Source organism: Drosophila tropicalis, unplaced genomic scaffold (assembly GCF_018151085.1).
Source record: "Drosophila tropicalis isolate 14030-0801.00 unplaced genomic scaffold, ASM1815108v1 contig_1102, whole genome shotgun sequence".
NCBI lineage: Eukaryota > Metazoa > Arthropoda > Insecta > Diptera > Drosophilidae > Drosophila > Drosophila tropicalis.
In genome coordinates this window covers 141,045-147,414 of record NW_027172470.1, presented here as the reverse complement: position 1 = coordinate 147,414, position 6,370 = coordinate 141,045, and the positions used below count along the sequence as shown (strand labels likewise).

The 6,370-nt window shown below is 33.4% G+C and overlaps 1 non-coding gene across 1 annotated transcript; it reads left to right on the top strand.

Moving 5' to 3' along the window:
• Nucleotides 1-1,657: 1,657 nt before the first annotated feature.
• Nucleotides 1,658-3,648, top strand: LOC137573323 (small subunit ribosomal RNA). Its single transcript, XR_011031850.1, has one exon. It is a non-coding gene; the product is annotated as a small subunit ribosomal RNA (ribosomal RNA).
• Nucleotides 3,649-6,370: the final 2,722 nt, after the last annotated feature.

Genomic DNA, 6,370 nt, shown 5'->3' with positions numbered 1-6,370 from the left:
TACTTAGGTGGTGTGATGTCGTGCATGGTCAGTCATATGTAATATCGGTACAGTTCTCAAATACATATGTCTTAAGCATTTATAATCGGCAATGTCAATTTATTTATATATTATATTGAAGTTTAATGGTATTTATAAAAATACATATGAAAAATTATTGTTGAGTGGTACCTTCAAACATAAATGGGCGATTTCGAGAAAGCGTGGCAAAAAACCTACTTAGGTGGTGTGATGTCGAGCATGGTCAGTCATATGTAATATCGGAACAGTTCTCAAATACATATGTCTTATGCATTTATAATCGGCAATGTCAGTTTGTTATTGTTATAAGTATAGGATATAGTTGTAAACTATCAACCTAACTATATTTTACAAGCACTGGCAGCTAAGGCCTTCGGCTTACAATTAGACGAAAACTACATCCATACACTAGCCTGGGATTCGAACCCGGGTCCTCGTTGTTCAGTTGCCCAAATAACTGGGTCACTTAGACAACTCATCTACCGAGGACTGCGATGTCAATTTATTTATATATTATATTGAAGTTTAATGGTTTTTATAAAAATACATATGAACAATTATTGTTGAGTGGTACCTTCAAACATAAATGGGCGATTTCGAGAAAGCGTGGCACAAAACCTACTTAGGTGGTGTGATGTCGAGCATGGTCAGTCATATGTAATATCGGTACAGTTCTCAAATACATATGTCTTATGCATTTATAATCGGCAATGTCAATTTATTTATATATTATATTGAAGTTTAATGGTATTTATAAAAATACATATGAAAAATTATTGTTGAGTGGTACCTTCAAACATAAATGGGCGATTTCGAGAAAGCGTGGCACAAAACCTACTCATGATGAACAGTGGTTGTTCAGACTAATTGAAGGTTATGCTCTACTTCAAATTTAATATATCAAATAAAAAGATAATGAAAAAGCCTACCAAGGTATTCCAAGGTGTATGATGAAACGGTCTTAGGAGCGTTCTCTCTGCTGAAGTTTATTCACTGGTTGTATTTGGATTTATCGTTAATACGAAATAAAGATTATGAGCATTAAATTAGTTCTTAGTTTAATTGTTCACAATCTTTAACCTTTTATATAAAAAGGTAAATATGAGAATTGCGTCATAAATCTTGTTATGTTCGCAAATTAACTAATTAATCTTTTATATAGAGCAAAATTATTATTTTTTTTTTTTTTTTTAAAATCAAGTCATTTTTATTGAATTAACTTTTCCTTATAATTAAAAAACATTCGTCACATTAAATTTGAGTGATGGTTTTACTTAATATATAAAATCACACATTAAATATCAATTTCTATTTAAATTTTAAATTTAATATCAGAATACAAATGTTTATTTTATTTGAAAATAAACAAAATTAAAGCAAATGTGATTATATATTTTGTAAGTGTAAAAATAAAGATATTTTTGATATCATTATTATTGAAAATTTATACAATTAATGAAAAACGAAAATGAACGCTATTAAATTTTGGCCGTATTCGTAAAATGTTACCACAAATAATATATTTTATTTTATTGAAAAATATATAATATTGTCAAGTATCTTTAAATATTTTAAAATATGCGTTTGTCTAAATTCATATATTCATGTTTTTAACAACACATTAAATAATAACATTATTCTGGTTGATCCTGCCAGTAGTTATATGCTTGTCTCAAAGATTAAGCCATGCATGTCTAAGTACACACGAATTAAAAGTGAAACCGCAAAAGGCTCATTATATCAGTTATGGTTCCTTAGATCGTTAACAGTTACTTGGATAACTGTGGTAATTCTAGAGCTAATACATGCAATTAAAACACGGACCTTTTGGGACGTGTGCTTTTATTAGACTAAAACCAAGCGATCAATTGATCGTTATATTGGTTGAACTCTAGATAACATGCAGATCGTATGGTCTTGTACCGACGACAGATCTTTCAAATGTCTGCCCTATCAACTTTTGATGGTAGTATCTAGGACTACCATGGTTGCAACGGGTAACGGGGAATCAGGGTTCGGTTCCGGAGAGGGAGCCTGAGAAACGGCTACCACATCTAAGGAAGGCAGCAGGCGCGTAAATTACCCACTCCCAGCTCGGGGAGGTAGTGACGAAAAATAACAATACAGGACTCATATCCGAGGCCCTGTAATTGGAATGAGTACACTTTAAGTCCTTTAACAAGGACCAATTGGAGGGCAAGTCTGGTGCCAGCAGCCGCGGTAATTCCAGCTCCAATAGCGTATATTAAAGTTGTTGCGGTTAAAACGTTCGTAGTTGAACTTGTGCTTCATACGGGTAGTACAACATACATTTGTAGTTAGTACTATACCTTTATGTATGTAAGCGTATTATCGGTGGAGTTCTTATATGTAATTAAGTACTTGTACTTTTTTATATATTCCTCCTATTTAAAAACCTACATTAGTGCTCTTCATCGAGTGTTTTTGTGGGCCGGTACAATTACTTTGAACAAATTAGAGTGCTTAAAGCAGGCTTCAAATGCCTGAATATTCTGTGCATGGGATAATGAAATAAGACCTCTGTTCTGCTTTCATTGGTTTTCAGATCAAGAGGTAATGATTAATAGAAGCAGTTAAGGGGGCATTAGTATTACGACGCGAGAGGTGAAATTCTTGGACCGTCGTAAAACTAACTTAAGCGAAAGCATTTGCCAAAGATGTTTTCATTAATCAAGAACGAAAGTTAGAGGTTCGAAGGCGATCAGATACCGCCCTAGTTCTAACCATAAACGATGCCAGCTAGCAATTGGGTGTAGCTACTTTTATGGCTCTCTCAGTCGCTTCCCGGGAAACCAAAGCTATTGGGCTCCGGGGAAAGTATGGTTGCCAAACTGAAACTTAAAGGAACTGACGGAAGGGCACCACCAGGAGTGGAGCCTGCGGCTTAATTTGACTCAACACGGGAAAACTTACCAGGTCCGAACATAAGTGTGTAAGACAGATGGATAGCTCTTTCTCGAATCTACGGGTGGTGGTGCATGGCCGTTCTTAGTTCGTGGAGTGATTTGTCTGGTTAATTCCGATAACGAACGAGACTCAAATATATTAAATAGATATCTTCAGGATTATGGTGTTGAAGCTTATATTGCCTTCATTCATGGTAGCAGTAAAATGTTTATTGTGTTTGAATGTGTTTATATAAGTGGAGCCGTACCTGTTGGTTTGTCCCATTATAAGGACAGTAGCTTCTTAAATGGACAAATTGCTCTAATAATAGATTGAGCAATAACAGGTCTGTGATGCCCTTAGATGTCCTGGGCTGCACGCGCGCTACAATGAAAGTATCAACGTGTATTTCCTAGACCGAGAGGTCCGGGTAAACCGCTGAACCACTTTCATGCTTGGGATTGTGAACTGAAACTGTTCACATGAACTTGGAATTCCTAGTAAGTGTGAGTCATTAACTCGCATTGATTACGTCCCTGCCCTTTGTGCACACCGCCCGTCGCTACTACCGATTGAATTATTTAGTGAGGATTTCGGACGTGATCACTGTGACGCCTTGCGTGTTACGGTTGTTTCGCAAAAGTTGACCGAACTTGATTATTTAGAGGAAGTAAAAGTCGTAACAAGGTTTCCGTAGGTGAACCTGCGGAAGGATCATTATTGTATTTTCCAACCGTTATTAAAATAAATAAATTCCAAATTATTATAAGATATATAAGATGAAAATGAAATTAAAGATGAGAGCATAAGAACTAAATTCTATCCTATTTAACCAAGGATAAAAAAAAAAGTATAAAATTAAACAACAATTGACGGACGGTAGCAAAATATCAAAACTCTTTAAATTATGGTGTTTTGCCAGCCATAAATAAAAATTATGTATTCCGATCGGAGATTGAAAATGATTTTTGTATATCTTATTTATTTGCGTGTATATTGTGGAGGTGCCTTGAGTAAAACTTGCAGCTCAAAAGAAAAAAAAAAAAAAAAAAAAAGAAAGGAAGGCAGCATTTAAAAGACCCGCGAATGCACTGCTTGATTGCAGAAAGAAAGTTCACCACAGTGGTACATTTCTTTTTCCCATTATGTTAATAGCGGATAATGTCACTTTGACAATTGACTTCGGGTCTAAACGAAGATCAAAGCTAGGCATAGAGCATAGGCGAACTATCTTGATAAATTCTTTTCAAATTGGCAACCGAGCGGAACAGTCCTTTGCAGGAAGTGAAAAAAATTTAATATTTCATTTTTTTTTGTGGTTAAAATAACCCAAGTAAATTTTAAATCCGAGTAAGTACAAGCCATCCTTCCTGGGCTTGAATCGAAAAAAAAAAGAAACCATTGATGTTGGTGTTCTCTATTTAAAGATATATTTCTTGAGTAAGTGCTAATTTTTCTTTGAATCATTAAAATTTTGTCATTTTTGCAAATAAAATTTTGCATGCAGATTTTCAAAGTCTCGGTATGTTCGTTCATGATGGAAAAGAAAAAAAGGAAATTAAAATGTATTGCTTTGATTAAGAAGAAGGTAATTATACAGCTCTAAAGAAAAGAAAAAAAAAACGCATTAACGACATTCACATTTTATCATGTATGTGTATATAATTTTCTTTGTTAGACAAACGTAAAGCCCAAATTTTTGGCGTCAATGATTGCCAAAGCCAGAATTCCAAGACATTTATGTTGGATAGTGCAAGCAGCAAAGAAGTTATTTACCAAAGGGGACGAAGCAATTACATTGGCGACCATCTGATCAGTCAAATTTCGATACGACACGCGGCAAGCGGTGAAAAGTGAAAACAGCGAAAACACGCAGCCCAAAGAATAAATTGTATCCGAGTTAAAAAAGTGATAAAGTCTAGCCAGAGTGAAAATCAAGTAAAAAAGGATTTAAGCCGGAAAGCCGTAGTGAAAACGAACATTTTTAACTTCTTCTTTTGTTTATACCTAGGTAATATACTATAATCGAAAGCTAGTTAGTGTACAAGTAATAAATTTGTAATAAGAAAAAAAAAAAAAAAAAAGGGAGTTAAGCAAGTGGAAAAAAAAGTATACAAAGAAGGAAACGCAAAGCAACATTTCGAGCCACATTGTGCACAACCAAAATTTTTTTTAGTCGCGAGGTAACATACACTAAAAATGAAAAAAAAAATGAGCAAAAACAAAAAAATTAAAAAATGAAATCTAATGCAAAATTGAAAGGTCAAAAAAAAATCTATAACAGAGGAAAAGTGAAAATATAAAAGAAAAAAAAATTTTTTAAAAAAAAAGCAAGCATGAGCAATTTACTTGGTAACGAAACAAAAAATGTGAACATAATTAATACAAAAAAAAAAAAAAATAATTAAAACTATAGCCTCTACAGCAATTCCTCGAAGGCCTTCGTCGGACGCTACAAGGGTGAGTTTTTTCTACTACATTTTTTTGTTACCAAAATATAAAGCGAAGTCGGAGACGTTAAGCAAGAGTATTCAATGCAAAGACAAAAGCGAAAACAATTGTCGTTGCTTATCTCCACTCCGTTTGCCCCTCTATATATTTTATATGCTTCTAATGTGTTTCAAAAAAAATCATGTGTAAAGAAAAGAAAAAAGAGAATGCACTGAAAAGTGAAAAGTATCAAAAGAGAAAAGGCAAGAGTGAATAAATATGCATAATTGTTTTATTAAAACATTTTGTATGTGAAGAGTTAAAAAAATTGAACGGTTAATTTTTATACGCTGCATATGTAAGTGTTGCGTTTTGCTTTTGCACAGTGGGTCGAAGTTTAAAAAAAAAAAAAAAAAAAAAAGAGAAGTTAATGTTCATGAAATTATGCCGAGTATGTAGAATATTTTTTTTGGATATTGATTTAATTATCTTTGAATATAAATCGATATGCGTTAAAGTTTCGAGCTATATATATTATTTTAGTAATTACAAATTAATTTGTTGATCATTTATGAAATTGTAAATTTTCTTATATATATATAATGGAATGGTTTTGGGTTTTTTTTAATGTGAGTTAACTTTGTTCTCAGAATACTACAGACTGAAACATTAGATTCTAAGAAATGAATGATTGTGAGAATACGTTAATTTAAGTGAATAATAATGATTTTTATAATGAGGTAATTTTCTGAACTTTCTTTTTGGGCAATCTAATGTGAATAAGGATGTTTGTTCTGGGATTTTCCCTTAGCGCTGAAAGGAAAATCATGGTAGGGTGGGTAGAGAGCGCGGCTGTAAATACACCCATACAGCCAATACTAGGACTATTTTCTTCTATTCTTCTCTCTCTATTCTATTTTGAGTTTCAGCACAGGGACTTTATTTAAAGTTGCTGACGTGTGAGTGGGTGAAACACATTCATCAAAGAACCACCCCAGCCGATTGTCTTGCT